Genomic DNA, 12,047 nt, shown 5'->3' with positions numbered 1-12,047 from the left:
TAGCCACAATGTTAAAGATAGCAGCACTTTTATTTCTTTACTACATGTAAATTTGCACCAGCTCAACAAAAACAGTTGTCTATTAAGGTTAAATTTTCATTCAAGTATAAGACTAAGCATATTACTCAAATAATTGTTGTACTGAAGCAATTTCATACATTCCCAAAATATATGGTCCTAAGAACAACCATCTGAAGTATCACATCTGCAATGCATGCCATTTGTCTAAAGGAAAATTTGTAGACGTTTGTAGAGCTATAGAGGTATTTGTGCAAACTTTTCCATACAAAAATTCTAAATATTCTTGATTTAGTTACATTTCTAGAATAAAGATGTTTCCCTCCCTGGATCGTCTATAATATATTTATTTAAATGCTCACACCATGCTGTTTTTACCTTTATACTGTATTGTCTTTTCACATCAAATATTCCTTTATATGCAGTACTTGTAGTACTCTTTCAGCCTGCCATTTCTGTTCGAGCCTCAATTATAAAATATACCAATGGATCTCAGGATGTTTGTACTGCAACTTCCAATGGGCAAAGCCTAAACCTTTTGACAGGTTCAAATTATGTCCTCACATTTCAAACAAATGTTCATAGCTCTGGAACTATAGGGGGATATGAAAGAAGTATAAATGGCAAACCCTTCAGCACAAACTATTTTTATAGTGGTAGTAGTCACAATAAACACAGTAACTATTACATTTGTAATATTTTGTAAACAACTTACAATATCTCAGCAACCAGTCAAGTTACACATATATTGTCAGTAGCATTTTATTCATCTGGCTGAGTGCATTCATATCAGGCTAAGGAGTTCTGTCTGTGCTATTTGTTGTTGAGATATTTAGAACAATTTAAAAATTATATCTATATAAATTAATATCATAAAAACAACAGTTAATATCTATTTATGTACACTAGACAGAGGTCTAGTATTAATGCAGATGAGTTTGCCATTATGTAAGCTTTAAGATGAAATCTTTTAAAATCTTGTACATAGCATGGTTTTGGAATTATTGATGCAAATATGAACAAGCAATATTTGGTGCCTAGAAACATCAATAGAGTTAACTGCAGATGCACCTGGAGCCATCACTTGGATGTAATGAGTAAACAAAATTACTATCCAGCCTCTGAATATCTTCCATGGGCTCAAATATTAGACATGTATATGAAAGTTAATCTGAGTCCAGTAACACAAACATTTGTCTAGCTTCTTCGTGTTTTATTACCTCATATCATTTTATAATCTGCTCTCAAAAATCATGCTCATGACATGACATTCTCTATATCTTTCCTTCTACTATATCTATCTATCTATCTAGATATATATATATATATATATATATATATATATATATATATATATATATATATATATATATATATATATATATGGGTCTGCTTCATTTGATTGAAATTTCATTTAACCTAAGCCCATTTGATTGAAAGTTCATTTGATCGAAAACCAGTATTCAAGGCAAATAACAGAGATTTGCCCCCCTCCCCAATGTCGTGCGACCCTGGAGTTGGTATATATAGTTAGGGGGTGTGGGGGGAGCACAACTTTCCTAAGTTTTTGTATAAAAGGAACAAAAATCTTTAGCAACTTTTACACAAAACAACTACCAGCTTCAATAAAAAGCTGCCTTCAAGTGAAAGGGTTGGGATTTATTGTTGCCAGCGATACAAGGCTTGTAAAGAAATATCTAAAAACAACAATTTCATACACCCGATTACAGGGGTAAGATACCAACCTTTTTTTGAAGACATGATGATGATGATGAATATGCTTAACTTCTGCTCATTAAGTACTTACAGCATGACATGTAGTCATATTGTTGTGGTTGGTGTGTTGTGTGATTAGAACTTGTATTGTATCTGTAATCATTGCATTTCAGTCTGATTATCAGCATGTGTTGCTTTGTGCAGAAACATGCATTGTCATCATCTGTATGGTGCTTCAGTACAAGTAGAAACAGTACTAGTTTTCCTGGCAAGAGGTACTGACTTATGTCAGTAATTAAACCTCTCCCTTATTATAACTGATATATATATATATATATATATATATATATATATATATATATATATATATTTTTTTTTTTTTCTTATTGTGCGCCATACTTTAAATTATGGGTGAAGAGTTAAACATCAATACCCCCCTTTACTAAGTACTAGTGACAACATATACAGATGAAGTGCAGCTTGTCTGCTGAATTTTCATTGATGAGTTATGCCCTATATGTCTCGGGTGTCATGCATGATGTACCCTAAAGAAAGTGTGGTCAGTGGTCCCATTGATCATGAGCAGATGCTGGCCTGTGGACTTGAGGCTGAGTTGCTTCAATGTTTGGATCTGGCAGATGTAGGTAAACTTTTAGGCCCGGACTTGTCAGTACCATGTGACCTAAACCTCAACTGTAAAGTTGTAACATGAGCCGTGGACTGCTGATGAGGCCTTGCTCTCTTCTTCTGTCTCCATCTTGTGGAATTCTTCATACACTTTCCTGGGATTCACATGGGGCTTTGGCCAACTCAACCTCCAGGTATGCAGATAGTACCCTGCCCATACTTAACTGTGCTTGCAATGTTTATTTGGTAAGTTTTATTTGTGTGTGAAGAGAGGCAGACATGGATGTTGTGTGCGTGCTACCATACTGTGCTTGATGACCATTATGGCATTATCCTTGACCACAACCATTCCCTTGTATTACTGAAATTCACATATACCTTGCAGTTTTCCATCCCCATCTGACTCCCAGTAGTAGTGGCCAATGCCTGAGCTATTTATTTGCACATTTCTTACTGGGCTGTCAAGACCTTGCTTGTGACTAGAGTTAACTGTGAAAAATGTCTTTGTCTTCAACCCCTTTTATATGGTATAATATTGGTTAGTGTTACCAGAGCGCCATCGAGGAAATAGAAGCAAACTGAGCGCCCTAGCCATTAAAAACCGGAGTCATCTAAATAAAAAAACCCTAAAATAATCCAAAATAAATAAAAATACCTACGAGAAAACTCCAGTCATCTAAATAATTATCTAAAAAAAGAAATATGTATAATCTGTAACTAATAAAACTTTATCATTGCTATTGCTGTAATTTAATATTTCATAAAGCTAGCTAATTATAGAGGTTTAATTTGTCTCATACAAAAAACCTAGCCTGCCTTGACATAATAATAATAGGAAAATAATATATTGATATCAAGTTGCTAAGTTAGTATCTCTACTAGACAGTAGGTACCCCATTTCTATTCTCAAGATTGGCACCCATTACCCATTACCCAGGAGTACAGCATCTCCACCAACAACAGGGTTCCATGCCAATTCAGCAATAACAGTTTTGGCTGGGGACATTTGCTGGGTAGGTAACCGTGTCTATTTGTGCTTCTTGTCTTAAAGGTCTTTGTTGGATAAAGTGTTATATTTGTTTGGAATATGTGTAATAAGCTCTTTATTAAGATGGATGGCAAAGAGATTTGCAGTATATTTTAGAAGATTTTTATTACAAAAATTTGAAAGATCAATAATTAGTTATAAGAGATTGTGAGTAAGTGAGGATAAGTAGAAGGAGGAAGAGTGGATTATTAGAGGATCATTACCTTTATATAGACATATACCATTGTATACCTTAAAAATCATATCCTTTATTAATAATGTAATTATCACCACATTTAATTCCCAATTTTTTATTAAGAGCCAGTCCTTTATTAGATTAGAGAGCTGAAACATGAAAAGTCCAATCCAGGAAATCCAATGACCATCCTGAAAATCATTGATACAGTTGAGTGGATTGCTGTGGATTGCACTTAAATAAATAAAGTAATAAATTTCTAAATACATTTCTCATCTATAAATCACATTTAATTTCACATTCAATCATTCAATGTAGTGGGTACATTATCAAAGGGTTGTCAATTGTGAATTGTATTCATTCTGTGTGGAGCTTAGAGCTGTTGTGAGTTAGCCCAAAAAAGAAGGCGCCAAAGGCCCCTTTTTTTGCATTTCTCTTTTTTGCATAAAGAACACATGCTTCTACTTTTACTTACACATCTTACTACTTTATGCTTTTGTGTTTTGGCTTTACTTTTCTTGCCTTTTACTTATCGATGTTTATCTGAATCTCTTTGCAAATCTCGCAAAGAGAAATGGTAGTTCGCAAAGTTCTATTCTATCTAAATTAACTTTGTTCTGGGAATTCTATTCTATTTGTTCTTAACATTGTACATTGTATTTTAACAGGCATTTAACATTCAAAAACATAGCAGTAAGCTTTCTTTTCAACCTCTAATTTGACAACATCACAAGACATCTCCAAGAATAATGACGGAAAGATGAAAAATGAGAATTGATTTTTAGTTATTGGTCATATAAACTTGGAAAGCTGCCATTGTTGGAAAGTTTTGGGCGCATAACTTAAAAGCAGCCACATCTAAACTGAACTCAAACTGAAACATTAAATTTAAAAATTTTTTATAAAAGATTTTTTTTAAGGAAACCACAAAAGTCAAGGAAGAACCATGAGATGAAATAATCCATTATGTTCTGCGAACAAATCTAGTAAACACATTTAGACATGTAGTAATATAGCTCCCAGTTCCAATAATAAATTATCATCCCATCACATATTCCCTGCTTTAGATTTTATTTTTTTATTAAAATAAAAATAGTTTTTATTTACTGGAATAGGGAGAGAAGATATGGGAATACATTGCACACACATACACGACTGTAGCACTGTATTCACACCACACATGCATGACGCAGGAGTGATATAGGAGTTAAAAAAAAAAAAAAAAAAAAAAAAAATTGAAAAATGGAGAGGTATGGCCCCTGCTGCGCTGCTGCTGCTTCAATTCTGAGGCAATTCTCTACTAGTGTGAGTTACGCCACTGTGTTACCTTGAATATCATCTTTGCATCCAGATACCCATTTAATGTGGAGCTTTATGGTGCCTTCTCATCCTCTGCTGAAGAGTCATGTCCTCTTTCTGCTGACATTGTGAGTTATACACCTGTTGTGGTGCGGGGGGGGGGGTACTGCCAGTACACTTTGCAACTCTGTGCCACTCTCCTCAGGGTGTGATGAGCATATGACACTAATAGCATCACTGATGACAGCCATTCTGCTGTCAACATCAGCCTTCTGTGGAAAAAAACAACAAGGGGTTGCTTCTAGGCTGACCCTGTCAAGAATTTATGTAATACATGGTTACTGAGCCCATTGAGTGATGTAATGCTTCATTCAAGAAAACAGATTAGTCACTCTTCCAATGCCTTGTTCAATGTTGTTGTCCTAATACTGGTATGGATTTCAGTCCTGAGGATGAGAAATATTAAGGGTTAGATTTACAAAGTGGCTACAAGCAGTACATGCAACTTGGTATAATAAATTTGTATGTGTAATAAAATCCATACTGCAGGACTGTGGCTGATGTAGTGGTCTGAAAGTACTGGAGTCACCACCTTTGATAATTCTGGTAGATCTTCACAAGCATCATAATCATTACCCCTTATGCACAGGTGGTATTCCTCATCAGGTCTTAAAGGTTGTACTATGAAAGGGACACTTCTGGTGCTTGCACAGCCAATTGCATTCTGTGTAGCTTTTGCCCTTGCATGACCAACAAAGTTATTTGTTTTTCCTGCACTGTGCTAAGTTACAGTTCCTTCCTCCTATGTCATTGACTACAACCATTACCTGACTGCATGCCTTAACCCTCTGTCTGTTTTACCCCCGTTTTACTAAACAGCTGTTTCCCATGCATCCATTAGGATGTGGCTGTTCTCATGTCTGTACAGTTTTGTTTTTTGTTGCTGTCACATATTGAATGTACAAGCAAATATTGTCTCACGGATAACCCATGTCCCCTAAACATGACTTCCCAGAGTAATAATTGTATTTGATATGTCAGTTTTGCAAGAAGTGTCCAGTGTCATTCTCCCTGATAATGCTGCCTGATGTTATCTATACCAAAATATTGTCCAAACATGAAATACTTTCCCACACTGTACGCTGATGAAAAATATGTTTTGCAACACAGTACTATATTAACTCGAGAGCAGTTACTAATATATAATATATATATATATATATATATATATATATATATATATATATATATATATATATATATATATATATATATTATTTTTATAACAGAAGACGTACGATACTGTTACAGCTACAGCTTTAATGTTTAAAGTTTCCTTTTGAGTACAAATATGAATGAAAACATTACATTGTCCAATTTACCTCAGAACCTGAGTTCTTACATACCTTGACACAGCTTAGTTTTATGGCCTTTATATACTGTTCTTCTCACATAATTTAGATCCTGTTTTTCCTCTTTTGTAAGGAACTTCTGTGGGAAAATATGTAATCTCTGTTTTTAGACTTTCCTGTTGTTTTCTCGCAAAACCATTTAATATTTACTTGTAAGTACTTCTGCTGATGTTTTGAGAATGCACACATTTGCCTTTCAGAATTTTTTTCTGCTGATTCTGTAAGAAGGCTTGTCCATTAATAGATGTCTGTAAGGAAGCATCTGTGAGGCAGCACGTCAAACTGTTCTGCTGATGTGAGAAAAGCATGCAATTTTTGCTTTTCAGAATTGTTTTTTAGAATTTCTGCTGATACTGTGAGGAAGCATGTCTATTAACAGATGTTCCTTGTGTTTCAAAGGTTCCCTATCAGAAGCCTGAAACACTATATGCTTGAAAATCAAAATCCTGAAACCAAAAGCCTGAAAACTCAAAATCCTGAAAACCCAAAATCCTGAAACTCAAAATCCTGAAAACACAAAATGGACATACTGACATCATTGTGGTTTTGCTATTGTTAGCCCTGTGGTGTTAGGTCATGCGTTGGGTTCAGGTAAGTGTGCGGTTGGTTTTATGTTAGGGTTAGGGGCGGTTTAAGTGAGTTAGGGTTAGAGCGCAGGTTAGGCATGTATGCAATAGTGACAAAAATTAGGGTTAGGGGCGGTTTAAGTGAGTTAGGGTTAGGGCGCGGGTCAGGTGAGTGTGCGATAGTGACGTACCTTAGGGTTAGGGTTAGGGTCAAGGTCAGTCGGTAGATATTAGTGTCTTTGTATTGGCATATTAGCATTATTTGTGTTTTCAGGATTTTGAGTTTCAGGATTTGGGGTTTTCAGGATTTTGAGTTTTCAGGCTTTTGGTTTCAGGATTTTGATTTTCAAGCTTATAGTGTTTCAGGCTTCTGATAGGGAACCGTTTCAAAACACCACTTATTCATACATAGTATGAATGCCCATTTTATATTGCTAAACTCTATTCCTATACTTAAGTAAACCTTTATTCTGTGTTTTATTTTTTCAGTGTATTTACAGCAGAATTGATTTTAATCTTTTATTCATTGTTCAACACATTCTAACAGTCCCCTCTTTTTATTTTAAAACACACAAAACAGTTTACGTTGATATGTATTTTTGGTCAGAATACAGAAAACACATTAGAAAACAAAACCTTTAGTTTTCTTTTGCTACAAGTCAAATGCAATTTTACACAGTTAACACAATAATAACAAGTATTACTACCAGAGCTGAGTGTTTAATTTAGACTAACAATTTTTTCTTTTACATACCATTCTGTGAAATTATTCTACCAATTATGTGCTGTGTCTGCTTTAGTTTTTTTTTTTACTTGGTTAATTTGTTTCTTTTTTTACAGTCACATAACTTAATTCATGACTTAGAATGGTTTTATTTACTTTTTGCAACTGTTGAATTAACTGTTTATTTTTATTAATCACCTCATACAAAGAGTTTAGAGACAGACTAGTATTTACGAGTGGCAATACTTGAGGATTTAAAAAAACATGGTTTATACACTGGAGAATGCTGTTTATATATTAGTCCATTAGCTGTATGAGTACAGTGTTTCAATATAATTTCCCTCTAACTGGGGTAACCAATACTGGTACGGAAAAATGGTGGTCCAAAAACCAGTGATAACACTACAACTTGATAAGCTAATTTTGAACTTGTTACATTATAATGTGTCCTGTACAGTATATATCTACACAGACGGTTTGCTACCCATGCATTTTAATCCAGTTTGTACTCGGGACCCATTTTTTAAGCATGTTTTTTCACACATATCTATTAGACATTAATTTTATTTACACTGAAATGTTTTGCATTTGTACTTACAAAGACTGCAAAGAACATTTAGTCCAATCCAAAAATTTAGTAACGTTAACATCAAGCAAAATCTTTTTGAAACTGTATACGTCTCTTTTGTGATGCCCATTTAGTAGGGAACCATTGTGCCTGTAAACATACAATTTATAAAATATTTTGGCCTGTCAGTTTTACGCTGCTTGCCAGTATTTTTAATGCACTTAAGCCTGTTCCCATCTCCCCTAAAACAGTATTTATTATGCTATGCTCTTTTGTTTCCTACTGCCAGTATTGTCAGGAGGGAATTAAATATTATTTCCCTCCTGTAGCTCTATTTTAGACCCTTTTGCAGTACTCTTTATACAGTCAGTATAAAATTAAAAGAATGCCCTTTCTTTTTACAGTATGCAGCATTTATGAAGATGAATTTACTGTACGTTGTGAGAGTTGGACATATACCTGTCCTCTGGCTGTCTTTTAGACTGAGACACTCTGGTCAAAGGAAAAATGTTTAATGTGACATTTTTGTCCCCTGGACAAGAAAAATGACCTTGAGTTTTATTTGTAGTGTCATTTACCCACAACCTTGTATTAGTAATATTACTTTTGTATGCCTTTTTTGGGGTCTATATCAGCATTTCGAAATTAATAGGTCGAATCACTAAATGTCGAACAGAAATGATTGATCTATTAAAGTTTCGAAATCTGATAAAATAACAAACACACCCAAAAACAAAAACCTAAAGGGTGTAGGCAGGGGGGCAAGCCCCCTGCACCCCCCTACACACACACACACACACACACACACACACACACACACACACACACACACACACGCTACTTAAATATACCAACTCCAAGACTACACTACATTGAAGTAAATGGAAATCTCCCCGTATGGAAGTTTCCGTTTACCCATTCGATGTTCTGCACTTTTGGCATCCTCGAGGCAACAATATCAGACTCGATATTGTCAGCATTTAAGATGGTGTTATAGACCCCCTTTTTTGCCAAGGTCTCTGCTATCTCTGGTATTATTATACAATTACAAAAAACCTGTAAAAAAAAACAGATATTGGTTTGACTAACGTGCTTAAATTTACACGTTTACATAATTATTTACATTTGCTATTGTCTGACTTTTACTCTTCTGTATTTTAAACAGGTGCACTTTAGGCAGCTTTATTTTTATTTTTGAAACGAAAATATATGCATGTCACTCTTGTAACGTTATGTCTTCACTGCTTTTAACTGCTCTCATTTGATTTCTATGCACTAGAACTGTTCTGTTTTTCTTTTTTTTGCCTTTTCACAGATCTGTAACACTACTTTAAATGGTCAGCTTGCTCCATTAATTTATCTGAGATGGTGATTTTGAAATTATTTAATAGCTTAGCTATGAGAGGCTATCCCTTTGTGTATTCCAAGAGGACGGCAGTTATACACCCTACTTTACTGTCTAATTTATAAGCATTTTGATTTAACTGGATGGAAGTTTTAAAACATTTGGGACTATAAATGCAAAAGCATTTAAGTACATCTGTCCATACATCATATTTTAGTGTGTGCTATCTATTTTTGTAAATGTAAGCATGTTGTAAAATATGCCTTTTTGTACAGATCAGCTGTAGTTTTCTGCTCTTTTCCAATGTTTTCTTAAGCTCAGCTGTTGTGTGTTGTAAATTAGTCTCCATCAGCTCAGCTTATTTATTTTCTTTATCCTGTAACTGTTGTTTCTTTAACTCTTTACTAACCAGATTTTTCTTGTCTTGTGACTGCTGTTTAAGAGTGTCAGTTTCTTTCTGTAATTCTGCACAGGCTGCCTAATATTTCTCAGTAACCTGTTCTGCTGACCTTAAAGCTTCGATGCACTTCTGAAAAAGTGTTTGTATAACTTGTCCAAACTTTCTGAACTCATTTTGTCTGTCTTTTAGAAGTTTATTAAATTCTTTTGTCAGTTTACCATGAACCTCGTCACTATCTTTTCTGTTTTGTGCTATATAGTGGCTTTAACAAGATCTACAGGAAATTTTGTTAATAACTGACTTGACTGCTGTTTTAACTCTGAGATTAATGCAGTGACAGAACATAACTGTTTTAACATCTTAATATAATGTAAGCATATCACCTTTTTCTGATTTCTTGCCATTAGAAGTTTTTTTGTTTCCAGATTAAGCTTTGAACAATGGCCTGCACTGTATTTTTACAACACTGTACGCATAAAGCAGTTTCATGTGATTTACACAATAAACATTTACTGTCATACCATACATTCTTTTGTTTGAAATACCAGTCAAATGTTGTAATCCATGTGTATAATGCTTTATCAACTTGTCCTAATAAGGTTTCACATTTACCAATATGTTGCTTATACCAACTCTGCAGTCTGTCCCAGATTTTGTCTAGTTGTTTTGATATTTTAAGAGTAAAACTCTGTTTACATATTCTTCTATGACCTCTAATGGCACCCATACAGTATGTTACAGAAAAATATTTCTTACCAGTCGACAGAGAGATAGGTGGCCAGGTTACTTACTATAGATAGTTGAAAAGTCTCTGTAGTCACTCGAAAAGCTGGTGAAACAAAACTAACAGTTACAGTTTTGAAACTTTGGAATTTACTGACCTGGAGAATTTATTGTACTGCAGCCTTCCTGCATGGCAGTCTCACTCTGGATTCAGACTTCTGAAAACTGTACTGCTGCCAGCTGTATAAAACTGAAGTGTTCCTGTTCCGGATTCACTCATATGCCCAAGGTTTAGCTACTGCACCTTTACTGGAGTGACCCTATCCAAGCACCACTCCCCCTGTGTTCAAATACAGGCTAGGCTCGCCACTGAAAAATTAATTTTGATGGTGCTGCTGATGCCAGAATGATAGTCTGATTAAGACACAAAGTCTTCTTGGCTGCTTACTGCTGAAATCAAAGTCTGGTTATAACACAGGGTTTTGCATAGCTGTACTTACAGTCTGTTTAAAACACAGAGCCTTGCAGGCTGTACACTGATGAAAAAATATATTTTGCAGCACAGTACCATATTAACTGTAGCACAGTTAGTAATATGTGTATGCGTATATATATATATATATATATATATATATATATATATATATATATATATATATTATTACTTTTATAACAGACGACACATACAATACTGTTTTAGCTACAGCTTTAATGTTTAAGGTTTGCTTTGAGTATGAATATGAATGAAAACATTACATTCTCCAATTTCCTCAGAACCTGAGTTCTTATGTACCCTAACACAGATTAGTTTTACAGTCTTTATATAGTGTTCTTCTCACATAATTTCAATCCTGTTTTTCTTCTTTTGTAAGGAACTTCTGTGGGAAAGCATGTAATGTCTGTTTTTAGACTTTCCTCTTGTTTTCTTGAGAAACCATTTAATATTTACTTGTAAGCAGTTCTGCTGATGTGAGAATGCATGCAATATGTGCCTTTCAGAATTGTCTTTCTGCTGATTCTATGAGAGGATATTTCCATTAACAGAAGTCTATAAGGAAGCATCTGTGGGGATGCACATCACACTGTTCTGCTAATGTGAGAAAAGCATGCAATTTTTGCTTTCCAGAATTGCTTTTTAGAATTTCTGCTGATACTGTGAGGAAGGATGTCTATTAACAGACGTTCCTTCTGTTTCAAAACACCACTTATTCATACATAGTATGGATGGCCATTTTTTATTGCTAAAATCTATTCCTATACTTAAGCAAACTTTTGTTCTGTGCTTTATTTTTTCAGTGTATTTGCAGCAGAATTGATTTTAATCTTTCATTGTTCAACACATTCTTACAACATACTCTCTAAACTTTTCTGCATGAGGTTCATCTTTAAGTTGTCTCTGCCTTATAGGTACAACACAGTTAAGTTA

General features: G+C 34.5%; 1 protein-coding gene across 1 annotated transcript in view; it reads left to right on the top strand.

Moving 5' to 3' along the window:
• The window catches only part of LOC122813673 (nuclear factor 7, ovary-like), a 146,980-nt gene that overhangs the window by 67,087 nt on the left and 67,846 nt on the right, over nucleotides 1–12,047 (top strand). The window lies entirely within an intron of this gene.

The sequence above is a fragment of the Protopterus annectens genome, chromosome 10.part0, assembly GCF_019279795.1.
Source record: "Protopterus annectens isolate FY-2018-M chromosome 10.part0, PAN1.0, whole genome shotgun sequence".
Lineage (NCBI taxonomy): Eukaryota > Metazoa > Chordata > Ceratodontiformes > Protopteridae > Protopterus > Protopterus annectens.
This window is presented reverse-complemented; position numbering and strand designations above follow the sequence as displayed.